This window comes from Balaenoptera acutorostrata, chromosome 18 (assembly GCF_949987535.1).
Source record: "Balaenoptera acutorostrata chromosome 18, mBalAcu1.1, whole genome shotgun sequence".
NCBI classification, from domain to species: domain Eukaryota; kingdom Metazoa; phylum Chordata; class Mammalia; order Artiodactyla; family Balaenopteridae; genus Balaenoptera; species Balaenoptera acutorostrata.
In genome coordinates this window covers 74,437,071-74,463,619 of record NC_080081.1, presented here as the reverse complement: position 1 = coordinate 74,463,619, position 26,549 = coordinate 74,437,071, and the positions used below count along the sequence as shown (strand labels likewise).

At 45.5% G+C, this 26,549-nt stretch overlaps 1 long non-coding RNA gene across 5 annotated transcripts in view; it reads left to right on the top strand.

Annotated features, from left to right (window-relative positions):
* The window catches only part of LOC103013921 (uncharacterized), an 89,767-nt gene that overhangs the window by 60,987 nt on the left and 2,231 nt on the right, over positions 1-26,549 (top strand). For 2 of the 5 annotated variants that reach the window (XR_009005874.1, XR_009005872.1), the window contains one exon: positions 24,875-25,985. The exons of 1 other annotated variant lie outside the window; for it this stretch is intronic. This is a non-coding gene — a long non-coding RNA (uncharacterized LOC103013921). Of the gene's footprint in view, positions 1-23,604; positions 23,696-24,675; positions 24,761-24,874; positions 25,986-26,549 lie in introns of those variants that run through there. 2 more of the 5 variants (XR_009005873.1, XR_009005875.1) reach the window with 2 other exon arrangements.

Here is a 26,549-nt window from a genome sequence, read left to right as displayed (position 1 = left end):
CCTTTGAGTTCAAACTGATGACGCAGCCATCAATTCAAACCTTATAAACGTGGTATGGGTTTCCCCGGAATCATGAGGAATTTACAAAAGTCACACTCACAAATATTTTGAGATGGGGCCCTGTCTGGCTTGGGATTAGATTTAGGATGCTGTAGGATAACACCCTTAGAGTCTTAGAAGTCTTTTGACCAGCTGAGAGGTCTCGGAGACATGCCATTAAATATTCCTGAAATCGTAAAAGAGAACCACATCCTTGAGAGGACCCTTTTTTTTTTTTTTAATTTATTTATTTATGGCTGCATTGGGTCTTCGTTGCTGCGCGCAGGCTTTCTCTAGTTGCGGCGAGCGGGGGCTACTCTTCGTTGCAGTGCGTGGGCTTCTCATTGTGGTGGCTTTTGTTGCAGAGCACGGGCTCTAGGTGAGCGGACTTCAGTAGTTGTGGCACACGGGCTCAGTAGTCGTGGCTCGCAGGCTCTAGAGCTCAGGCTCAGTAGTTGTGGCGCACGGGCTTAGTTGCTCCGAGACATGTGGGATCTTCCCGGACCAGGGCTCGAACCCGTGTCCCCTGCATTGGCAGGCAGATTCCTAACCACTGGGCCACCAGGCAAGTCCGAGAGGAACTTTTACCTTAAGGCCGTCTTATTCTGAGAATAATTTACCTTCTGGAAAGGCTGGGAGTGTGAAGCAGTTTAATTTTGAACCCAGAAAATCCTGGCTTCTGTATATATTCTATAAATTATGTTTGAAAACTGAAAAATTCTTCTAGTTCATTTCTCTTTATCTGTCCCTTATCTGCTGAAAGAAGTCAGTTGACACTTTCAACCTTCTGCCCAAAACTTCCTTAGCCAAATCCGCTATCCATTAGCTGTGGATGGTTTTATTTTCCACATTTCCACATTTGTCACAGTTGAACAGGTGACAGCTTTGCTAAACTCTCCACCACTACATCACACGGATTTTTTTTTCCTCCAGCTTCCAATAACAATTTCCTCGCTGCTTTTACAGGCCCGATAACGATCTTCCTGAAACTCTTTTAAGCCGTGGCACAGGCTTAAAGCCAGTGCCGTACGGTTTACGTTTTTAAACGTCAACACCACATTCCTGGTACCAATTTCCATTCTGGTTATCTGTCGCTGTGTAGCACACCGCCCGAAAACGTAGTGCCTTAAAACAGCAATATTTTCTTATCTTTCACTGTGCTATGGGTTGACTGGTCACAGATGAGCAGTGCTCACGGGGGTCTTTCATGTGATCGCAGGCAGATGTTGCTGGGGGCTAACGTCGAGGATGTGAGACCAGAGAAAAAGGTCAGGGTTAGACCGTGAAAGATCAGTGTGCCTGGTTAAGGAATTTTAACTTTAAAACATAGTCAGTAGGGATTCCTGGAAGAATTCTGAGCAAGAAAGTGAGGTTATTAGCCCTTTCACAAGAAAATAATGAGAAGCCGAGTGGGAGCGGGGTGAGGGAGAGGCCGGAGAGGCGCAGGTTGTTAGAAGGCCTGGGGGTGGGCAGAGGCGGTGGGGTGGGGGGAGAGAGCTGAAGTTTAAGGGCAAAAAGTGATGTCCAGGCTCATCTGCTTCTCTCCATCAGTCCTGGCAGCTTCTACTGGAGGCTGCACCCAAGTCGTTCTCCTCTTCAAGCCTCTAGGAGTGTGCTCAGGATGGAGAGTGGTTTAAGGCTATTCGGAAAATTGTCAGGAATTATGTTTGAGTAACCATAATAGAGTTTTGTTTTCTTCCTAAGTCTTCCAGAGGGCACTTTCTGGGGCTCAAAGGCCATGCTACCCCCGTGTCCTTGTCATGGGCCGAACTTAACTCACGCCCTCTGCCGTCATCTCACTTGGCAGCTTGATTCCAACTTTTGACGACGCTTTCCTCCCTGAGATACTCTCTTCCTTCCATGCCGTGTCCAAGACACCCCATTCTCCTTTGTCTTCTACCTCCCTGCCTGCTTCTTTCCTGTCTCTCTGCGGGTGTAGCATCCTCTACTTGGCTGTTCCACGTCGGAGCTCCTCAAGCTCAGCCCTGGGCTCTCCTTACCCTTATCTTGGAAACTTGACTCTGAACTCAAACGACTTCCAGTACTTCTTTGCTCTCATGACTCTTGTAACAGTTAGGATTGGGTTTGACTATAGATGAGAGAAAACTCCAAGTATCAGTAGCCTAAATGCTATAAAAATATTTCCATTCAGGGATCTAGTCTTCTTGTCGCTCTGCCATCCTCAACCTAGGACTTTTACCTCATGGTCCAAGATGACTTCTTGGGTTCCAGCCATCACAACCACATTTCTGTCAGCAGGCAGGAATAAGTCAGGAGGAAGGACACACCCTTTCCTTTAAGGATACTTGACAGAAGTCATACCTGGCACTGCTTATACTTCATTGGTTAAAATTTAGTCAGGTGACCACCCTGGCTCAAGGGAGGTTTGGAAATGTATGGCCAGCTAAAAATTAGATGTTCTAAAACTAAAGAAGAAGGAGTAAGTGGATGGACAGCAGGTTCCAGCTAGTCTTTGCTACATCTCCCAGATACATACCTCCAGGCCAGACTTCTCTATAGCCCCTGCCACTTTGGTACTCAAAGACATCTCAGAACCAAATATCCAAGACTGAACTCATGATCTCTCTCAAATTTGTTCCATTTCTGGTATTGCCTTTCTCGTTGAAGGGCACCACAATCTCTCCAGCTGTGCAAGCCAGAAACCTAGGCGCCATCCCGGGCTCCTAAGATAGATAGCACTAATCGTTCCCAGTTCATCCTTGCCGTGGCTTCCCTGGGCAGAGTCTGATTCCCTGGCCCACTGTCTTTGGGCTTTGCCATTTGGCATCCTGGGGCTGATGCTATATGAGCAGGCACTTATTAGGCTGTGTCCAGCCAGAGGCTTGAAATGTGCTTCTGTGTTTTGGCTTGGCCTCTTGCCCTTCTGCCATCCGCCGTGGAAGAGCTTGCCCCCAGGTAACTGCAGATTCTAGAATGAGAAATACATGGATTACCTACAACCCGAAGCAGAAATGCCCCCATCCAACCTGCAGACCTATAACAAGAAAAAGAAATGAGTATTGTAACCACTGAGAATTTGGGGTTGTTTGTTATCCAACATTACAGTGGAAACCACTGTAACTGTTTGTTTTACTACAGTGGAAACCTAATTAGTATAATTATCTTGTACTTACATATCTGCTCCTCCATTTAGTCTTGTCAATTTATCTCAGTAATATCTCTGGAATCTCATCACATCTCTCCAGCTCCAGGACCACCATTATCTTAGCCCAAGCTATGGCCACTTTGCCTGGACCACTGCAAAGCCTCCCGCCTGGTCCCACACCTCTGCTCTGGCCCCTTGGCATACAGCTCTCCACCCTGCAGCCAGACGCCCTTTGAAAAAGGCCAATCTTATTTATTTATTTATTTGCTTGTTTGTTTGCTTTTGGTCACGCCTTGCGGCTTGCGGGATCTTAATTCCCTGACCAGGGATCAAACCTGGGCCCACGGTAGTGAAAGTGCCTTGTCCTAACCACTGGACCACCAGGGAGTTCCCGCCAATCTCATTTTAAAGAGGGATGGGTCTCTCCACTTTCTTGTCCCAGGCGATTCTTTTATTCTCGTTCATTTACAGATAACGGGGTTTCCCTATCCATGGGGCCACTGTTCCCCACTGGGGCATATCCAGGTTACTACTTCACCATTATCTCTTGGGGGGAGAAGTTTTTAAAAATTTATTTTATTGAAGTATAGTTGATTTACAATGTTGTGTTAATTTCTTCTGTACAGCAAAGTGATTCAGTTATACATATATATGTGTGTGTATATATATATATATATATGTATATATATATACATTCTTTTTCACATTCTTTTCTATTATGGTTTATAACAGGATGTTGAATATATTTCCCTGTGCTCCACAGTAGGACCTTGTTGTGTTTCCATCCTATATATAATAGTTTGCATCTGTGAATCCCAAACTCCCACTCCATCCCTCCCCCAACCCCCTCCCCCTTGGCAACCACAAGTCTGTTCTCTATGTCTGTGAGTCTGTTTCTGATTCATAGGTAAGTTCATTTGTGTCATATTTTAGATTCCACATATAAGTGATACCATATGGTTTTTGTCTTTGTCTGACTTATTTCACTTAGTATGATAATCTCTAGGTCCATCCATGTTGCTACAAATGGCATTATTGCATTCTTTTTTATGGCTGAGTAATATTCCATTGTATATATGTACCACATCTTCTTTATCCATTCATCTGTCGATGGACATTTAGGTTGCTTCCATGTCTTGGCTATTGTGAATGGTGCTGCAGTGAACATAGGGGTGCATGTATCTTTTTGAATTAGAGTTTTCTCCAGATATATGCCCAGGAGTGGGATTACAGACTCATATGGCAACTCTATTTTTCGTTTTTTGAGGAACCTCCATACCGTTCTCCATAGTGGCTGCACCAATTTACATTCTCTTGGGGGGAGAACTTAATGTGTCACGAGCCGTTGAACCGAGGGCGACAGTCTGCGTGGGCTGAACAAAGGTTGATGTCACCCTGGCTGGGCTCATGATGTGGGGAGAGCAGGCTGTGAGAAAGATGACCCCTCAGCCCAGGTCGCCTCCTGGCAGCGTGCCTTCCCGGGTGTAGACGGGCTGCCACGTGGGCTAGGGTCCCACCCTGCCCTCAGGCGCTTCTGGGGCAGAGGTTGGGCAGTCCCTCCATGCCCTTCTCTCTGCATGGTTTCTACAGGCTGGCCGGTCCTTCTGGCCTCGTGCTCACGATCCCCACCCACCCCGCCCCCATACAGTCCAGGGTATGATCTACTCACTTTGGGTGAACTTCATTCCCCTGGTCTCTTCGGGACTTTGCCTTTCGGTTCACTGGACGCTCTGCTCTTACAAATCAGAGCTCTGGCTCTCACAGCTGTTATCTCTGGACTGGAAGCCAATGGCCAAACCTTGACCCCGTGTTGGTCTTTGCCACCCGGGAAAGCGCAGTTTCACTCCTCCCCAGGAAGAGCCGTGCTGATTTAGGAGCGCAGAAAAGAAAAGCACAGGAAGACATGAACATATGTTTCATAACGTCACTGTCCGTCTCCACTGAAGACTACTCAGTAGCTTCCTGCTGATCTTAACATAAAGAAGAAAATCTTAAATGTGGCCCAAAGAGCCTAAATGGTCTGGCTTCGGCCTTCCTCTCCAGCTAATCGTCCACTCCAGCCCCTCCAGCCTGCTTTCTGTACCTTGGAAGAGCCACACTGCCTCCCCCACTGAGTCCTCCTTCCTCTGGGAAGCCCCTCTAGACACCCCCAGTCCCTGTGACGAACTCCCATAGCCCCACTCCTTTAATTTCAGGAATTTCTTTCACTTGCTGCATTATTTGGTTGCCATCTCTCTGTCCCCGAGTCTGTAAGCTGTGAGAGAACTGGCATGTAGTTGTCTTTTTCATCACTATTTTCATTCTTTTTTGGTCACGCCATACGGCTTGAGGGAGCTTAGTTCCCCGACCAGGGGTCGAACCGGGGCCCCCCCTGCAGTGGAAGCTCGGAGTCCTTAGCACTGGAATTCATTATTTTCATTCTTCAGTGAATGGATGAATGAATGAATGGGATAGATGGATAAATGGATGGATGCAGGGATGGTAGTTACTGGTTAAAGGCAATCGTGCAACTCTGGGTCCTAATCCAAATTGGTCCATCAGAGTATCAAGGAGCAGACACAGCCTGATGAATGGTCGGAATATATATAGCTGCCTATTTGGGGATAATTTGAAATAGAAAAATTAAGTCCTCCTAAATCACCTGGTCCCACCTCCTGGAAATTTTACCAGTTAGGGTTATTCCTTTGTGCTGGTCCTCAAGAAACTTTTACTAAAATTCCAATAATTTTAGGAGAGTTCAGTCCTCACGAGCTATATTTTAGGCAGCAGAATTCACGGCTGAGCCCTGGAGATCAGGGGGAGAAGGAGGATGGGGAAAGAAGAGAAATGGAGAGGTGGGGAGGGAGACAGACCGTGAGTGAGACCCTGAGAGGGAGTCAAGCCAGCGAAGGCGTCATCAGCTTCACAGATTTGCCAAGATCCCATCCTTTTACTTTTACGCTTCAGGATCCAGCAAAAAGTCATTTTGCTGCTTTGAGTTTTTTCCCCCAAGGCACAAGGATACAAAAACAAACCAGGGAAACTTCTTCAGAGGTAATTGGAAGCACATGGATGTGAGATGTTTAGCATTTGAATATATCCTCTTGGAAAACTCACTCATTCATCCATTTACTCATTAAAGAAATACTATTGTCAATCACGTGCCTGGCCCCGGGGGCACTGGAAATAGAGAATGAACCAAACAGACTGCGTTTTTACCCCCATAGGATAGTGGGAACTTCCCACAGGGGCTTTTAGAGAATAGACATGCGTTCTTCTGGGTCCACCCAGACTCCCCTGGCTTGTAACTGCCTGGAAGCAGTGGGAAAGGGGGGATCTGGGGAAAGTTGGGAACTGTATGACATTGTTGAGAGGCACAGAGAGCATCGAAAGGGAAAGGAAAAAATATTCTCTTTTCCCATCTTTTTAAATTTTTGGTGCCAGGACCTGGGCAGATGAGGGAAGAGAGGGATGTGGTTAGAAGCTGGACTCCAGGAAGTGTCATCTGTGTGGTTTGAATTACTCTAATGGCCTGATGCCAGCCTGTAGCTTTGAAGCTTTGCAGCAAATGGAGAAAAGATGTCTGATCTGCAAAGGAGAGTTTAACTGGCTGGTGGTGCAAGAATCAGATCTGCTGCATCTTATTTCACTTTACTTATTTCCTTTTGTTCCCGATATTCAATTTCTACCCCTCTTCAGTTATGTAAGAGCTGGAATCTTCATGTTCTAGCATCCTACCCTTAATGAAATTCCTTCTATTCCTTTTCTTACTTTTATTACACATTCTTCCCCCCCCCCCAGGCCATTACAGAGGGCACGTACAAAATAAAGCGATTCTGCGATTTCAATAAAAGCCATGTAATCTCTTCCTAAAGCACCGCTCTGCTTTGGAAAAATCAATATTCCTCCACTGGCAATTTCCCATAATGTGGTTAGTTTAACAAAATTTGAAAAATCAAAATGTTGTGAGGACAATTGCATTCTTCCAAATTCTCCTTAATTTCCTACCCTCCAGTGTTTCTTAGACTCTTTCACGTCTTAACTCATTGTTGGCTAAGGGAAAAGGTCAAGAAAAGCTGGCCTTGAACCGTTTCAGAAGAAAGGGTGTATCAGTCAGGGTGGCTTGGTTGTAAGAGATAGAAACTCGCTGTGAGTGAGCCCAAGTGGAAAAGGCGTGGATGGAGGGTGTGGGGCTTGTTAGCAGAGGAACGCGAGGGCACCTAGGCAACAAAAGGAGCAGACGTCCCCCATAGAGGCCCAAAGCGAGCTGTCCCTTCCCATCCCACACTCAGCTGGACAATTATGAGGATGGTGGGGGTGCAGCTGGAAGAAGAGGTTCTTCTGTTTGGAAAAGGTGTCTGGGCTGAGGGCTTGAGCGTGCTTAATGGGCAAAATGATTGTCTTCTTGCCCCATGGTGCGGGGCCCCGTTCTGGACTCCCCTGCTTGGCGAAAAGGGAAAGCTTTCAGCAGAGCTGTCTACAAGAGCTGTGTCCACTTCCTCACCAGTGGAGCTTCCAGCCACCCGTCTCTGCCCTGGAACTGTGCATGGCTAGATTACCCACAGCCTCCATACTGCCAACTCCAGTGGACTTTCTGGTCCTTCTGTTGCTCTACCGGACACTGTTCCCTGGGCATCTCTGATACGCCCCGTCCTTGCTGTCTTCTCCTGCACTGGCCTCTCTTTCGTGCTCTTCTGCCAGCTTCTCCTCCTCCTCTTGTCCCCTAGTTGTGGGAGTTGCTCAAGGCTTGGCCCTGGGCCCTCTTCTAGTCTCTGTGTTCTCCCGTTAAGCAGGTCCATCAATAACATTCCCGCTTAGGGGTGCCCCGGGCATCTCAGTCTTAACACACAAAACAGAGCCCTAGAAGCGCCTCCCTCAGTCCGAGTCTGATCCTCTGCCACTCTTAGTAAGAGGCGCCATCACCCCTGCCCCATCACTATCGCCCCCTGGTTACTGGGTTCCATCCTCGATTCCTTGCATTTCCACTCTCTGCTGTAGAACCCAATAGCACGTTCATTTGGCTGAACCTCAAATATATCTGCCATAAGCTTGTCTCTCTTGGTCTCCACCACAATCATCTGGGTCAACGCCACCATCATATCACACGTGGTTGACCAAGCAGCCTCCTAACCAGTCTCATCCAACCAGTTTTCCATAGAGCATTCTTTGAAAGGACGATTATGTCACCTCCCTACTTAAAATCCTTCAATGACGTTCCATTGCCCTAAAGATAAAGGCCAATATCTTCTCCAAGTCCCACTAGGTTCTGCCTGTTCTAGCTCCTCTTCACTGTACACCCTCATCCACGCCTGTCTCCTGCTCTCTCACTCGGCCAAGGCGCACAGGATATCCCTAAATTCTTGGAATACACAAAGCTCTTTCCTGCCCTAGGACCTTTCTACTCACTCTTTCCTCTGCCTGGACCGCTTCCCTCTATGGCTTGTTTGTTGTTATCTTTTTTCATCATTATGTTGTCATTTATGACTCAGCTTAAATGTCACCTCCTGCAAAAGACCTTGGCAGATTACCCTATACTCTGCTCTAGTACTCACTTATTCCCCTCCAAATCAGATCAGCATTTGCAATTATTTATTTGTTTATTGCATCTCACATTAGACCATGAGCACCCCAAGGACAGGGATAATAACATCTGCCACGTTCTCCATTTTTCCTCAGTGCCTAGCAGAAGACCTGGCAGGTCATATGTGCTCAAGGAGTGGTTTTTGAAGGAATGCATAAAAACAGCATTGGTGATAACTAATGCCCTGTGAGTCAGGGTTCTCGTTTTGACTCCTGAACTATAGATATTTTTGTTGGTGAAACTTTTGGGGAAAATATTTAAATAATCTGGAATTGGGATCATGTTATGTCTGAGTAAGATGTACTCAGAGAATTCCATGCTGCATTAATTTTCAAATAGAACAAAGCTACATCCCTTCAGAAGACACCAGAGGAGGAGAATTTCTATGACAAGACTGTTTCTCACCCCACTTCAAAAAGTCTCCTAGTAAGTAAGATATAAACAGAGTATCTTTGAAGTTAATATGGAAACTGCATTGGAATCTCGATATACGATGAAGCAGAAAGGGTGAAGGTAACACTGAGATGCTTTTTTTGGAACAAACTACAATGTGCTATCAATAAAAACATTCAGACTCTGACCACCTTCTCCCCACTTAAAAAAAAAAAGTTATTTAAAAAGAATTCTTCAGCATCATCAAACAGGAGATAAGATTATTTGAAGATGAAGTCTAAGGAGATATTTGACATTAGCTCATAATTACCTCCTCACAATTCTTTTCAAAAAAAAAGGGAAAAAGAGCTTTTTAGTAACTGCAAAATTTTCAATAAAAATAAGTTCTCCCTTCAACAACAATACCATTGAACCACATTTTTTTTTGAGATTGGGCTCTGATAAAAAGATCAAATAATCTTCTTTTATTTTTCATTACTTACGATTAAATGTTCTTCATTTATGTAGTTTTTGCTTATTTTTCAAACACTTCACTTTTACTAAGGTTGTCTAAAACTTTTATGTTTGAATGATAAAATATAACCATTATAAATGTTTTTCTTAGTATTTGTAATATGTTTATAATTTCTCTGATGTGTAAATATTTGTTTTAACTGTTTTTTTTTTTAATTTGGTAAATTTCACACTCATAAAAGTATCCATAAAAGTTAACACCAATACTTTACAATAAATGTAAAGACATGCTGATGTGACCACATTGCTGTTTCGTCCCAGTACTGCCATCCTAGCCTTGCTTGACCCCAGAAGCCGAAGGCATTGGATGGGGTGACTGGTCAGCCATCAGGGTTCCCTGTCTATTATATGATGCTTCATGTTGATGGGGAGTTTGACTTTGCTCAGATTTGGCGATCAAGGTGTTCATAGCCTACCTGCTCTGATGTTGACTTAGCTGGTGTGCCGGATCCAAACTGAGGTCATGTGGTTACTCACCCAGCGAAGAGACTTAACTGTCACAGGACACATGCTGTGTGTCTGTTAATCACTACAATAACCCCATGGTGTGGGTAGCACTAGTACTGTGTTTCAGTTGAGGACACTAGGGCTTAAAGAAGTTAAGTAATTTCTCCAAGAAATTACCAAAAATTTCTCCACGAAACCACCAAAAATTGTGCTTTTGTAAGAACTCAGCTCCAACCTTTCTAAGAGAAAGAGGTGAAGGGTCGAAGTAGCTTTGTGTTGTGCTAGAACTGGGATGGAATTTCAGAACCAAGCCCAGGGCTGCAGAGGGTGAAAAGTGGTCCCGGCAAGTGAGCTGGGGACCATTCAGGGGCACCCTACCTTCTGCGCATGCTCCTAGCCGAGCGTAAACAGGAGAAGGGTATTTATTCTCTTTCTGGTTCTTGCCTCCAAGAAGAGTTAACCCACTAGGATGAGAGAAGAGAACTCAGTCTATGAGAACATCTACGGAGGCTTTCCTCAAGTTCCAATTCCTGTAAATACTCCAAATCCAGTGAAACTTTAATTGCAGATGTTTCATTAACTAAGTTGGATAATAAGTACTCCTGCTATTGCTGTTAATACCACCACTATTATTACTCTACTGGTTAAGGTTTTCAGAGAGACCTAACTCCACTGTCCTCTACTGCAGCTTCGTGGGGGACCTGTCATCTCTGAGGGCGTGATGGAGCTTTGGAGGGAGGTATGGGAGTGTTGATGACAATTTAAAATAAAAACTTTTATTGCTTTTTATGTTCAGACTTACAAAGCTCACATTTTAATTGGTACTGTAATATCTGAACAAATTATCTTTAAATTATCACTATTATTTAGTTAAAGTTGGTTATTCTAACTATAACCTAATAGGTACTTAACATCAACTTACAGTAGGGCATTCTGTACACTGTTTGCCTCAGATTGATTTTTAAATAAAATTCATAGATTTTCTTTCAAAGGGTGGAGCGCACACGCATGTGCAGCCCAACGGCTGCCGGGTAGCCCCAGAGATATTTAATCCGCACGCATCCTTTCAGATTATTGTGTTTGCTTTTGTTTGGGGCTTCAAATAAAAGCTATTTGCTGCTAAACTGAATGGGTAAAATGTACAAATAATAATTGACAAAGCATTCATGGCTATAGGCAAAGTAAAAATCTTTTGGAAATAGAATAAAACAATTATATGCACCAAAAGTATTGTGAAACACAGTTAAATCTCTCAAAGGTAGTGGCAGATTGGAGGGGCTGTCACACCTGCTATGTCGTTCAATGTCTAAAATAAATTATATCAGCTTTTCTTAGCCTGAGGGTTGATTTTAACTCGAAATAATTCGGATCCATACCAAGTCACAATAAAATGCAAATGGTCACCAGGCCTCGTATATTCCCAGAGTTGCAGCTAAAGTAGAATCCCACCAGGCCTTACGGGAAACATTCAGTTGACGTTTTAAGCAATTTAGCACTAAGAAATCAGATATCCTTTCCGGTTTGGGTGTAAGTTCTATGTGTTGAAAAATGTACATTGTCCTATTGGAGGGGTTTTTTGTTTTTGTTTTTTTTTCATTGAAGCCATCACTTTAAGGAGTATGGCTCTGCTGAATTCTTAAGAGACCGAGGGCTCTGGTTCTTTTTGCCTTTTTCAAAGACATGACAGTTTATTCAAGAATAACCATTCTTATTCCCTGTACAAGTTTAAAGAAACTGGACTATTTAAACAGCCAACTAGAACTAAAGAGCTGTTTTTTTAAATAAAGACTTTACTAGCAAACACTGGAAACAGTTTAAAAGTATATCAATAAGGAAAATGTTAAAATATAGAAAGATCTCAAAGCCATATAATTAAGTGAAAAAAAGTTGCAAAATAATATGTACAATACCATACAATTTATAAAAAGAGTCCTCTAGATGTATACACTCACACCAAATTATAACAAGGGCTACATGGGGTGAGGAGATGAGGGTGGGGTGGCGAGGAGATGAGGATGGGGTAGAAAGGAGATGTACATGTATATCATTTTGAAGTTAAACTTTAAGGAGTGGGACTTCCCTGGTGACGCAGTGGTTGAGACTCTGAGCTCCCAATGCAGGGGGCCGGGGTTCGATCCCTGGTCAGGGAACTAGATCCCACATGCATGCCACAACTGGGAGTTGGCATGCCACAACTAAGGAGCACATGTACTGCAACTAAAGGAACCGGCTAAGGGGCTTCCCTGGTGGCACAGTGGTTGAGAATCTGCCTGCCAATGCAGGGGACACGGGTTCGAGCCCTGGTCTGGGAAGATCCCACATGCCACGGAGCGGCTGGGCCCGTGAGCCACAACTACTGAGCCTGCGCGTCTGGAGCGTGTGCTCCACAACAAGAGAGGCCACGATAGTGACAGGCCCGCGCAGCACGGTGAAGAGTGGCCCCCGCTCGCCGCAACTAGAGAAAGCCCTCGCACAGAAACGAAGACCCAACACAGCCATAAATAAATAAAATAAATAAAGATATATGAAATTGCTAAAATTAAAAAAAAAAAAAAATGATGAGGAACCGGCTAGCCACAACTAAGGAGCCTGCCTGCTTCAACTAAGACCCAGCGCAACCAAATAAATAAATAAAACAAATTAAGAAAAAAGATTAAGGAGCAAAACAAAAGCAAATGCCAAAAGGCAAACAAACAAACAAAACCCTGAGGACTCTAAACTACTAACAGTGTGTATTAGTTTGCTAGGGCTGCTACAACAAAATACCAGAGACTGGGACGTTTAAACAACAGAGATGTATTTTATTTTCCCACAGTTCTGGAGGCAGGAAGTCCAAGGTCAAGGTGTCTGTAGGGCTGGTTTCCTGGCCCCCTCCGCCCCGTTTGCAGTCGCCTTCTCCCTTTGTCTTCATGTGGCCTCTTCTCTGTGTGTGTGCGAATCCCAGACATCTCTCCCTGTGTGTCCTAATCCCTCTTCTTATAAGGACAGCAGTCATCTTGGATTAGGGCCCCAACCTAAAAACTTCATTTTAGCTTTAATCACCTCTTTGAAGACCCTATGTGTGTACAGTCACACTCTGAGGTCCTGGGGGTTAGGACTTCAACATAGGAATTTGGGGCTGGACACAATTCAGCCACAACACGGTATTTTTATGATTTGACTTTATTTTATGGGAATAGATGCTGCCTGCCTTAAACACAACACAACTTTAATGAACCCCACTTGGACAATAATTTTTCATGACCCTTTGAACACTGATTACAGACTTAATTGGATACATTTTCTAAACAATTTAAACTAAAATTATAGTCTTACCATGACTGACCATTCGAAACTTTCAGTATTTTCATTTTAAATTCTAGAGCAGGCGGCTTACGTGCCACAGTATGTTAGTTTTAACAACTACATGGTTTTACACTATAGAAAGGCTACAGACACACTGAAGGTGGCTTTGACAATCTGGTAATATCGCCTTCATCTTCACTAGGACGCAGTTGAAAGATTGTACCCAGTACTCGAAGGTCATTCCTCTGAGGCTCCTTCCTTCCTGCTCCCATGGAGTTTGACTCGTGTTTCCATCGCCCTCCTCGACCGTACCCAGCTTGCAGAACACTGTACGTGTCCCAGTCTGGACTGTGGGTTAATCAAGCAAAGACTGTGTATCCACACGTCTTTCCATTCCTCGGCATCTAGCGAAGGTGCCCCCTAGCAGGTGTTATGGTTTGAATTGTGTCCCCCACAAATTTGTGTGTTGAAGCCCTAACTGCCAGTCCCTCAAAATGTGACCTTTTTGGGGAACAGGGTCATTACAGATGTAACTGGTTCAGATGAGGTCCTACTGGAGTAGGTTGGGTGGGTCCCTGACACAATATAACTGGTGCCCTTATAAAAAGAGAAGTTTAGACATGGACATACAGACACCTTGTGAAGATAAGGACAGACATTGGGACTCTGTTACAAGCCACAGGACATCTGGGCCGGAGGCATGGAACAGATTCTCCCTCCAGCCAACCCCGCTATTGGCTTGAACTTGGACTGCTAGCCTCCAGAACCGTGAGGTAATCTCTGTGTTTAAGACACCCAGTTCGTGGTACTATGTTATGGCAGCTCTAGGAAGCTGATAAAGTGAGTATCAATAAACACAGTGAAAAGGAGCCTTATTAAAAGTGTACCCAGGGGAATTCCCTGGCAGTCCAGTGGTTAGGACTCGGAGCTTTCACTGCCTAGGGCGTGGGTTCAATCCCCGGCCCCGGAACTAGGATCCTGCATGCCACGCCAAAAAAAAAAAAAAAAACAGTGTACCCAGTACAGCATAAGTTAACACAGCATTGTAAATCAACTATACTTCAATAACATTTTTTAAAAAAGAAGAAAAGAAAAAAAAGTGTACCCAGACAATAGGCATCGCTGGGCCATGTGGGTCCCCTTCCTATAAATACTTGTTGATTTGATTCTCTTTGGTTTCTTGTCCCTTTTGTGCTCTCTCTCCTCCTGACAAGGCTGCACGGGCTCGTAAGTGACGGGCAGGAGGCCTGTTTCTTGCACTGCACAGGGTGCCTCAGTCTCTCTCCAACGAATCAAATATTCTTTGAGTGCTGCTGAGGCTGTCATTTGCCTAGAGTAACGCACACCCAAAATAAGGGCTCACATGAGAAGAGCTTTACAACCCAAGCTCACCAGCACAAACTTATTTGCAGGCACATATTTTAACCAGCTCAGCAGCTGTCCCTGGGCCAGGCACAAATTGTACAGTGATGTTGTGTTCCTGGCTTTCACATTTGTTTACGATCTTGGAGACCATTCTCGACTATTTACAGCTACAGCTACATTTCTTACTTGGGAGCTGGCTTTGGGGATCCCCACAGCAGTTTTGGGGAACTGAGAGAACCAATTTGCATTGGCAGCTCATGCACATACCCTCTCCTGTCAAGTGCTAGGTTCTGAGTGTCCTGTTGCTTAAAATTCAGGTGTCCTAGCAGCTAGGGGCCAGGATCCACAAAGCTGCAATCTTCATGCTTATTTCTTTGTTCAGTATGGATGCCTTGCCTCCCAATGCACCCAGAAGCAAAAAAACAGCTGGGATGGGTCGGTTAAAAAAAAAAAAAAAAAAAAAAAAGGAGGGCTTCCCTGGTGGCGCAGTGGTTGAGAATCTGCCTGCCAATGCAGGGGACACGGGTTCGAGCCCTGGTCTGGGAAGATCCCACATGCCGCGGAGCAACTGGGCCCGTGAGCCACAATTACTGAGCCTGCGCGTCTGGAGCCTGTGCTCCGCAACAAGAGAGGCCGCGATAGTGAGAGGCCCGCGCACCGCGATGAAGAGTGGCCCCCGCTTGCCGCAACTAGAGAAAGCCCTTGCACAGAAACAAAGACCCAACACAGCCAAAAATAAATAAATAAATAAATAAATAATAAAAATAAAGGAATTCCTTTAAAAAAAAAAAAAAAAAAAGCAACTTAAATGTCTACTGGTGTATTAAAAAAAAAAAAAAAAAAAAAAAAAAAAAAGGAAAAGGAAAGGGGGTTCACATCTTTTGAGCACTTACATGTGTGAGTTCTGGGCAGATATTAGCTCATTAAATCTCAACACTGATCAAGCCACTGGGACACCGGGGACTGTACCTCTATTTCACCTGGAGCAATGGATGTCAGAGGAGTTAAACGATGTACCCACACCCATTAGACTGGTTTATGGGGGCTGGGATTAAAAGCACATCTGTCTGACTCTTGGGCTTGTGTTTTTCCACGTTACCAACAGAGGCTATGTCAAGGCTGGGCAGCTGTGTAGACAGTAAACAGAAAAGGAGGCTAAGGGTTATAAAGGGCTTTGAGTAGGTGTAAAACAGAGCTAAGAGTTTTCAGACAACGAAGGAACATGTTGCCGAGCTCTCGTCCGATAAATAGGTCAAAGCAATTCATCAAGATGAAGAAACTTTTTGAGAAATTTGCTACAAAGATCTTTTGTCAAAAAAAAAAAAAAGGTTCTGAAGAACCTAGGGGCAGGACAGGAATAAAGACGCAGATGTAGAGGATGGACTTGAGGACATGGGGAGGGGGGAGGGTAAGCTGGGACGAAGTGAGAGAGTGGCATGGACATATATACACTACCAAATGTAAAACAGGTAGCTAGTGGGAAGCAGCCGCATAGCACAGGGAGATCAGCTCGGTGCTTTGTGACCACCTAGAGGGGTGGGATGGGGAGGGTGGGAGGGAGATGCAAGAGGGAGGGGATATGGGGGAATATATGTATACGTATAGCTGATTCACTTTGTTATACAGCAGAAACTAACACACCATTGTAAAGCATTATACTCCAACAAAGATGTTAAAAAAAAAAGAAGATCTTTTGTCATTATGGGGTCAGTGTAATGATGTCTAAGGCCTTCCACCATTCAGGAACTGTCTAATCTCCCTCTTGGAAAGCGGGGCCTTGCTGGTGTGGGTTCAGCTGTGGGCAATGTTGGGAGGTGAGTGGCATTTACTAGAAGCAGGGCCTGGACACCTGGACACCAAGGAGATGCCAGGCCAGAGTCAGAAGGAACAGGCCAGTGCTGGGTCTCCAAGCCCCGTGAGGCTGGGCCCAAGGGTGTGTGTGTGTGTACAAAAGATGGAACCAGTGCTTGAAGAGGTCAAGAAGATGGAAATAGGGTAAGTCTGGAGTCATTCCCGACCCAAAGACAATCTGCTTCTGTGCTTTGTTTCTTTTTTAAAGTAGCACCTATGGCCTCTGGGGCGCACGTGTAAGGCACATACAAAGAAATAGGCAGAAGTAGTTTCCAACTGGCCATTTTTGACATCTACCCTTGATTAAAAGTGAGAGCACAGTTGAGCTCCAGGAAGGCTCCCTGCGGGTGGTTCAATGGGATGTCGCCCTTGGATGCAGGGGACGCTGAGAACAGCTGGGACAAATGGGCGTAAAGCAGCTGAGGGTCTCCAGCCTTCCCATGCCCTGGGATGGCTGCAGACCTGCCTGGGACAGGACCTGGGAGCCAGAGCGGCCTGTTTATCTGAAGAAGGGCCATGTGTGATGTCACCCTGGCCTAAGGGTTCTGCCTGGTCCATCTCCCCAGGCTCAATGAGCAGACGCCCCCCGGCGCTGACTCCGGAGCCCGCGATGTGGCCCAGCGTGGGGACCGCTCTGTTCTCGGGGCCGGTCGTCAGCCTCCACGGGAACGTGTACTGAGACCCTGTCGTGGACCCTCACCCATCGGGCCTGCGCTGCAGCCTGAGGCGTCGGCAGACAGGTTGGGTAACGGAACATAGGCAAGCTGTGTACTTTGTCCATGAAACAGGGCCCACGGTCTAAGGGGGACTCGCCTTCTTGAAAAAGAATTCTGCTCCCCATCCCTCAGGGCCTGGCCCTGCCAGCTGCAGGGATTTCTTCTTTTTTCCTTTCTTTTCTGAAGCTTTGTATCTATTAGAAGTTCCAGAGTCAGGAGAATCACCACCAGTATTCCACAGGCCACCAGGAAACTGCTGACACTCGCACTGAGCGAAAATGCCTGCCACACGGCTGCTCTCTTCCCACAGCACGGCTTCAGCCAGGCAGACCCTTCTCTTTGGTAATCTTCGTCCAGATTTGACAGGAGCTGCGGGCCCGCCGTGGAGAGGTCAACCGCAGCCAAGAGCATTGCTCCCGTGCGGCTGGTGAACGTTGCCTGTCGGGACCAGCTGCAGGGATTTCTTTCCAGCAGTTAAAATAAACAGTCCACACGTGCATGGCCAACCTTGGGGGAAAGGTGTCAGGAAGCAAAGAGGCCACAGGATTTGAACTCAAATGTTTTTGAGAGCAGCTTGGCTCTCTTGGCTTGGGAAGTAGCTTTTCTTTGAGTTTTAGAGTCTTGATAACTTTTGAATTGGAGGACAAGGTGGTGATCACGTGGTCCAACCTCCACATTTTATGGCAAAGGAAACTGAGGACCAGTCCATCCGGGATTGCCGTTGGATGGGAGAGCTGAGGCCCTAAGCCTACTCTGACCCTCGGGGCTGGGCTTCTCTGTCCCATGAAGAGGACCAGTGGGGACACGGGGTCAGAGAAGCCCCAGGGGAGACATATGTGCTCTGGATCTGGAATTGGAGGACCGAGGGAGACGGTTACATCGCAGGGGAAAGCGAGGGGGGTGGTGAAGGGGTAAGTGCATGAAGGACAGACATGAAGGGTATCTTCCCGGGGCCAGTGAGGGCACCAGGCTGATAGGTTTGGGGGAAAGTGAGAAGTAAAGCTGGGTAGTGTGTTGGTCAGAGCGAAGGACTGCAGAAACCAGGGTCCCTCCCAGCTAGTTAAAGCAGAAAGGACTTAATGGTATATATCACCTAGAGAATGGAACGGATAGACAAACAGGCTCTAAGCTGAGCCTCCAAGAGTGAACCCCTTCCCCACGCGGAAGAACTGGGCTGCCGGGAGGGCTGCGGCCTCCGTCACGATCAGAGAGCTGCCACATTAAGATGCTGCCTGCAAACTAGAAGTCACGGCTTCCAAACCAGAACGCACGGCCCCTGTGCCACTTGTACCAAGCAAGACGGATGCTTTGTGCCTGGCTCCTCTTCCCACGTACCCCAGTTGTGAATCAGAATCTCCCCGGGTTGCCTCCGAGAGGAGGAACTTAAATGAAAACTGGAACTCTAGCTGCAAGAGAGTCAGGAAAATGGATCTTAGCTTTCACTTGTGCAGCTAATGCAAAAGGGTTTGGAATGAGTGTTGAACAAGCCAGTCCCCGGGATTCGCTGCAGGTGGAGAGCCTGGAGCCGCAGGAAGGAGACCTGTGCCAGGGAGCTTGGATTTTTGTGGTCAGAAGTGAGGAGTCACTGATAAGTTCTCGGCCCCAGGAGCGTCATGAAAAAAGTGATTTTGAAAAGATTTATCTAAAAACATTATTCCAACTAGATTTGTCACCAGGAAGTCTTAGGTAAAAAAGAAGATGTAGGAGACGGTTGCTGTGATCTGCTAATAATCTCAGAGATAATGAAGGCCTGGAGCAGGGACAGCAGGAGCAGAGAGGAAGAAAATAATAACTAACAGTAAATTGAGACTATTCAGTGACTGATGAGACAGGTAACAAAATGAACCACAAACTCTGTGAGCAGAGACTGTCTCACTTGTCCTTGAACTCTTAGTGCCTCCCCAATGCATGGCTTACAGTATATGCCCAATGAATGAACCTCAGGTGAGCGAGAAAGACAAGTCAAGATGGTAAATGATCATCAAAAGGCAGGTGATTAAATAACTATTTAAAACAATGAGACAACAGATTTTGCTATTTTTCCCTCTTTGTGACCGGCAACTAGAAAAGCACTTTACAAAGAGTGGGTGGGGGGAGAGACGGAGGGGTGGAGGAATGGGAGAAAGTGAAAAATAGAGCTGATTTTCTGGCAGAAGTGAGGGTCTAGGACGGTGCCTGAGTTGGGAGAATAATCCGACCCTGAGGGTCGCCCCAGGTGGGAATGAACAACACCCTCAGCCGGGCGGGGGGGACACCAGCTCCAGACGCTCAGTGACACATTGGCAGAGAGCAGGAGAAGCTTCTCCAACAGAGCCTGCACACCCCGCAGCTGAGTTTTCTTTCTTTTCCTTCCATCCCCCTCCTCCACCACCTATTTCCACAAACTCCAGAACATCATACTTAGAGAAGCAAAGTATAAATTTTTTAAAAAGCAAAGGACTGGACCCAGCTGAGAATCAAAGTGCTGACATCAGAAGAAAGATGGAGTTCATCTGAGTGACTGCACACGGAAAAGACACCAATGTTAAAGCAGAGAAGATAACAGATCCGGCCCGTGAATGGTGAGAATCCAATAGAAGCACAATTGGTGTCCCTGAAGCAGAGGATTGACAAGAGGACCAGAAGATGTCCTCAGAGACACATATGAAAAATTTCCCAGGCAGAACTGAATCTGCAGGTTAAAAGCACGCTCCACATTCTTGGAGATTTTGACACTGAAAGCTCTCTGCCAAGGCATAGCCTGAAGAAGCTGTTGAACTGGAGGCTTAAACAAAGAAATCTCCAGGCATCCAGAAAAACACAAATCAACTACAAAAGAGACAAATTAGACTGGCCTCAGAATTGTTCACAACAGTCAGAGCCTGAGAACATTGGAGTGATGTCTGCCAAGTTCTGAAAGAACGTGCAGCCTAAGATCATTCCACCCCATCAAGGTGCCATTCAAACGTAAAGGTAACAGGCAGACACCTGCAGGCAGCGCTGTGAATCTTCTTCAAAAGATATTTTACAACAAAAACTTACCCACCGATAGATGACTCATGATTTAAAAACCGTCAGGAGTAGGGAAGCTTTGATGAAAGGCTGGTAAGTGAATATGGAATCCATTTAAATGTAGAGTTAAAACTGAATAATTATGATACCACATAATTAGAGAGCAGTGTATGTGTTAGAAATATGGAAAGTATTAAAATAATCATATAACTTACAAAATTCAGAGCGGGTCAGATGGAAGAAGTAATACCTCTTTCATCTTTCAGAGAAAGGAATCAATTAGTATTGTCTGAAACTGAAACATAAAGTACTAAAGATAAATAATAACCCCTTCTTTTTTCTTCATAATCACTCATTCTTTAATCCTAGAGGGATATTTAGGAAACAACCCTCTGGTGGTGAAGAAACTTTTATGTGACTGTGATTCTTTGAGTTTCATTTCAATGTCTTTTGTTGAATGCAACTAAAATTCAAAACAGCTTCTATTATATGACCCCAAGTTTATAAAGCAGTTTTGCTCACGAACCGTCTCTGCTGTCAATATGAACAGAGAATATTCAGATCATGTTCTTATTTGTGCGTGATGGGCTTGGGGTAAAACTAAAGTGAAAACACTTTTCATCTCTTCATGTTTAAGACTCTGAATTCTTTATAATAAGCATTTTTTAGAATACAGAAACAGTGTATTTTATTTTATTATATGATTTATTACAGTAGAAAGGCTGGAGGGAAGTCGCCAAGTCCCTTCTGGGGTGTGTGTGAATGTGCATGACACTCAGTGGTGCGGCCCCACCTGCAGGAAAAGTCCAGATTTCGGAGTTACGGGCGGGGCTTCTGAGCTTCCTCGTGTCGTGGTCCTGGCTCGCTTTTCAAGCCTCAACTTTCTCATTCCCTCCCTGTCAAAGTCAAGTCCTCCATGCTCCAGCCACACCGAGCTACTCACAATTTCCTGGCCAGTTTGCCCGCTCTCATGTCTGGGCCTTTGCATTTCTGTTTGCTCTGCTCGCATCACCCTCTGCCCTTTTTCTCTGAAGCTCTGCCAGGCTCCTTTTCCTGGGTAAGCCCTACTCATGTTTTTTGAAAAAAAAATTTTATTTTTTTTTTACTGTGGTAAAATATATGTAACATAGAATTTACCATTTTAACCATTCTTAAGCGTACAAGTTGGGGCATTAAGTACATTCGTGATGTTGAGCAGCCGTCCCCACTATCCGTCTCCAGAGCTCTCTTCATCTTCCCAAACTGAAACTCTGTCCCCGTCTCCCCATCCCTGCCGTCCCCCAGCCCCTGGTCACTTCTGTTCTACTTTCCATCTCTATGAATTTGCCTATTCAAGGTACTCTGTATAAGTGGAATCATACAATATTTGTCCTCTTGTGGCCTCTTGTTTCACTTAGAAATAGTGTCTTCAAGGCTCATCCGTGTTGTAGCATGTGTCAGAATTTCCGTCCTTTTTAAAGTTGAATGATATTCCATTGTGTGACGATACCACATTTTGCTTTTCTGTTCATCTGTTTGGGTAGTTGCCACCTTGCGTGTACTGTGAATCATGCTGCTATGAACACTGTGTACAAATCCTTCCCATTTTTATGGATTCCACTTGGACATTATTTTTCCCCAAAGCCAGTTTTGATGCCCCTATTTGGGGTTGGGTATCTGTCCATTGTGTTCTCATGACATCTTGTGCGTACACATCAGGTTTGTTAGGTTGTATCACAATTGCTGGCTTCGAAGTTCTGCTTGTCTTCTTCCTCCGCTAGACTTAATGGGCTTCTTGAGAGCAGGTGACTCAGCGTCCCTAGTGGTTCACCTAGCGCTGAGAACACAGGTCGCCCTCAGCACTCCGTGGAAAGGGATTTATGGGCCAGGGCTGCACCATACTCTGGTAACACAGCTGGACCGCTGATATCAGAGAATGTAAGAAGCCCACAGATGTTCTAATATGCAAACCTATCAGAGTTCAAAGCTGATAGGGAAAGAGGAGAACAAAAATCAAAAACTAAACAAGGGGCTTCCCTGGTGGTGCAGTGGTTGAGAATCTGCCTGCCAATGCAGGCGACACGGGTTCGAGCCCTGGTCTGGGAAGATCCCACATGCCGCAGAGCGGCTGGGCCCGTGAGCCACAACTACTGAGCCTGTGCGTCTGGAGCCTGTGCTCCGCAATGTGAGAGGCCCGCGTGCCGCGATGAAGAGTGGCCCCTGCTTGCCAGAACTGGAGAAAGCCCTCACACAGAAACAAAGACCCAACACAGCCAAAAATAAATAAATAAATAAATATATTTAAAAAAACAAAACAAAACTAAACAAGTGAGAAATAATGAGGTAGGATCTCGGAGGATGTCAGATCCTTGGGAGCTATGATTCAAAGAAACAAGTGCGTTGGGAGATAAAACAGGGAAACACACGTAAAGCATAAGGATGATTTGTGGGCTGTACTAAGCGAGACGTATGTGAATAAAACACACGAGTTTGAGGATTATGGGGGAGATCAACGAGAAAAATGCTGCTCTCGGGAGCTAGTTCCTTGTGAAAAGGTCCCTGGGCGTCGGGAGGCTGTGGGCAGAGCGCTGCCTCACGGAGCACGGGGACCAGTGCTGAGCCTCCTGGGCGCGCTGGGCCACTTGGTCTCCTGCGCGCCGGCGACGTAGACCTCCTCCTCCTCCTCTGGAGGTGGGAGGAGTCACCCAAGTCTGCCTGGCTAGTTGGTCGTGGAGCCAGTGTTCAAAGTAGGTATGCATCTAATTCAAGTTCTTTCTACAATATCCTGCTATCTTCTGAGAAGCAACCAGAAGGTTTGGAGTCTGCTTTTACTTTCATCATTGTCACGGGTGCACGGTTGGGTCTGGCGGTAGGCAGAATAATAGCCCCCTGCGCCCACCCCAAAAAATGTCTACACCCAAATCCACGGAACCCGTGAGTTCCACTTTCCATCACATGGCAAAGAGGAATTAAAGCTGTTGATGGACCTAAGATTGCTAATCAGCTGACCTTAACATATAGGGGGATTATTCTATATTATCTGTAATCACATGTAATCCCACAAGTCCTTAAAAGCGGAACAGATAAGTAGGCCAGAGTGAGGCAATGTGGGAAGGACTCAACCTGCCATTGCTGTCTCTGAAGATGGAGGAAGAGGCCACAAGCCAAGGAATGCGGGCAGTGCCCAGACGGTGGGAAAGGCAGGAAAGCAGATTCTCCCTTAGAGCCTCCAGAAGGGAATGCAGCCTTACTAACACCTGGATTTTGGTCCAGTGTGACCCATTTCAGACTTCTGAGCTGTGAGATAATAAAGATGCATTGTTTTGAGCCACCAAGTTGCTGGTCGTTTGTTCCAACAGCCCTAGGAACTCACACAGATCCAGAGCCTTAGATGTCATGTTGTCCTTGATGTCTTTGCAGTGGAAAACCGTTACTCTACTGTCCATTCAGGTAACTTCAAGTCTTTATATACATGAAATATGTGTAAGGCATTTCCTCATACAGTTTTTCATTTGTCACAATCATTCTTAGAAGCGGGATTGGCTTTCTCTTTCCTTTGGATAGGTAAGGGATCGGAGAAACGGAGTTGAAATGGCTTGTTCAAAATCACACAGCTTGGAAGTGACCCAAATAATAATAGACCCCTAAATGCGGGATGGTGTCTTTGCCTTCCATGTACCAACTGCTTGTTAGGTAAAGAACGGGAGACATGGGGGCGAGAAGAAAGGGCAGAAGAGCATCCAGAAGAAGTTCCCCAATGCCCGGGGACATGCAAAGGCCAAAGGTCCAGGTGCAGGGGGCATGGTGATCAGTGAGGCGGAAGGGGTGGGGAGGCTGGTCGTGCTCTGTTTGGAAGCTGTGGCCAGTTTGATAACATCTTTCCCTCTTTTCCCACCTAATTTCCTTTTTCTTCTCATTCCTATTGTCCTGGGATGGAGGCAACCAGTAAAGCCTTAGCATGTTACCTTTGCCTCAGTCTTTACTCTCTAGGGAAACTTGGCTCAGAAATAGATACCAAGGGATGGTCAAATTTCAGCTAAAACGTGGAGGTAGCTCTTTGGAGAAATTGAGGATGTAAGGGATTCTTAGTAATTATGTAGCGGTCCCTAGATCATCCTCACCGGTAAGAAAGGACACACTGGAGGGAAGATGGGAGGGGTGGGTGCCTTACAGTGAGCTAGGGGTGTGTGTGGGCAGGAGAATAACAGTGACTCAGGGAAGAAGGGCAGAAAGGAACAGAGTAGTTCAGGAAGGATGGAGTCAGATTTGGGCGCTTATGTGAACTAGTTCATCCTACACCCAATGCACGACTCTCCTCTGCAACCTCCCCACACGGCAGGGCCTTTGTGCCTTCTGACAGCCTCTGCTTGAACACTTCCTGTAATGGCAGTCTCACCACTCACAAAGAGCTGCTTCCATTTTTTGCACAGTTTGGAGCCAAACGGAATTAAAATCTGCCTACTTGCAATTTCTACCCACGTGTTCTGTTCTGACCACTGCAGCAACTCACACGAGGTATCATGCCTTTTCTACACTGCAGTCCTTCAAATATGTGAAGACAGTTATCTGTTCCTTCTTCTTTGGGGGTTTAACAGCTCACTCGTGTTTCACCCATGATGTCATTTCTAGGTCTTTCGTTACCCTGGTTGGTCACCTTTGGACACACTCAGGTGTGTTAATGAACCATGAAGGGTCGAGCCCAGCACAGGACACCGCCTCCACCGTGACCTGATGACACTGGATCCAATGTTACTGTCCCTGCGCAGAGCTCTCTTGTTCTGATAATGAAGTTCGGATGGGACTTGCCCTCTGGCAGCCTTTCAACATAGTGGGCCACGCGGAGCCTAAAATCAGCTTTAAAACCCAACTCCCTCCTCTGGTCAGATCATATATTCCAGGGACTCTGATTATTTGGATTCCACTTCGTGACTAAAAAATGTTGACACCAACAGAACAGCACCAACTTTTAAAAACTGTCACAAGGAAGGATCTCTGAAAGAGACAAAGGACTAGAGGAAAATGGTACCAGCTGGAAGGTCAGATCTACACAATGTAGAATTTTGGAACTAGTAATAAATATGCGGTTAAGTGTAAAAGCATTTTCAAAAGTCATTTTAAAACTTCTTTAAAGAATAAAGCTTCACATCCTTGTCAACACTAGGTATTTCCAATCCTTTTTAATCTTAGCCATTCTGGTGAGGGTGCGGCGGTGCTATGCCACTGTCGTTTTAACATTAAACATTTATTAAATGCATACGTGACATGCTTATAAAATGGAGTATTAGCTGTAAATGAAGTTTTTCAAAGGAGGTTTAATATTCTGGGGATATGCTTATGATATGCTAAAGATGAAAAATAATATATAAACTCTGTGTACAGTATACTTTTGTTTTTATTTTAATATATACATATTAATAAAGAGGACTGGAAGAAATTCACCAAGATATCAGGGCAGACCTTGCTTTATTGCGCTTCGCAGATGTCGCTTTTTTAAACAAATCGAAGGTTCGTGGCAACCCTGCCTCAAGCAAGTCTGTCGGCGCCGTTTTTCCGACAGCATTGGCTCCCCTCGTGCCTCTGTGCTACATTTTGGTAATTCTCTCAATATTTCAAACATTTTCATTATTATTATATTTGTTATGATGATCTGTGATCCGTGACCCTTGATGTTACTACTATGACTCCCTGAAGGCTTGGATGATGGATAGCACTTTTAAGCAATAAAGTATTTTTTAATTAAGGTATGTACTTTTTTTTTTTAGACATAATGCTCTTGCACACTTAACAGACTACAGTGTAGTGTAATCGTAACTCTTATATGCACTGGGAAACCCCGAAATTCGTGTGACTCACTTTCCCGTGATATTCACTTTATTGTGTTGGTCTGGAACCAAACCCACAGTATTTTCGAGGTCTGCCTGCAGTTGATTCTAGGTGATGGGATTAGTTTCTTTTTCCTGAACTTTCCTATGATTACGAGGTGTTCTACAATGAGCAGAAGAAAAAGCAGCAGAAGAAAAAACAACAAAGAATATTTTCAAGCATAGTGTCTGCCTGGGAAAATGGAAACGTCTACGTTCAAAAAAGAAACTGTGCTTCTCCGGGCCTGTTCTGTCACCTGTAAAACGGACCTCTGCCAAGACCAGCACAGTGCTTGTCACCAAGTAAGCCTCAATAAGTGACAGGTTTTGAAAACGTAATGCTTCCAGGATTGCAGCGGGGGAGGGACCCTTGGGGGGCGGGGCGGGGGGTTAGAGATCAGAGCAAGAAAATGAAAGGAACTTCCAGAAAAGAGGTTGAGGCA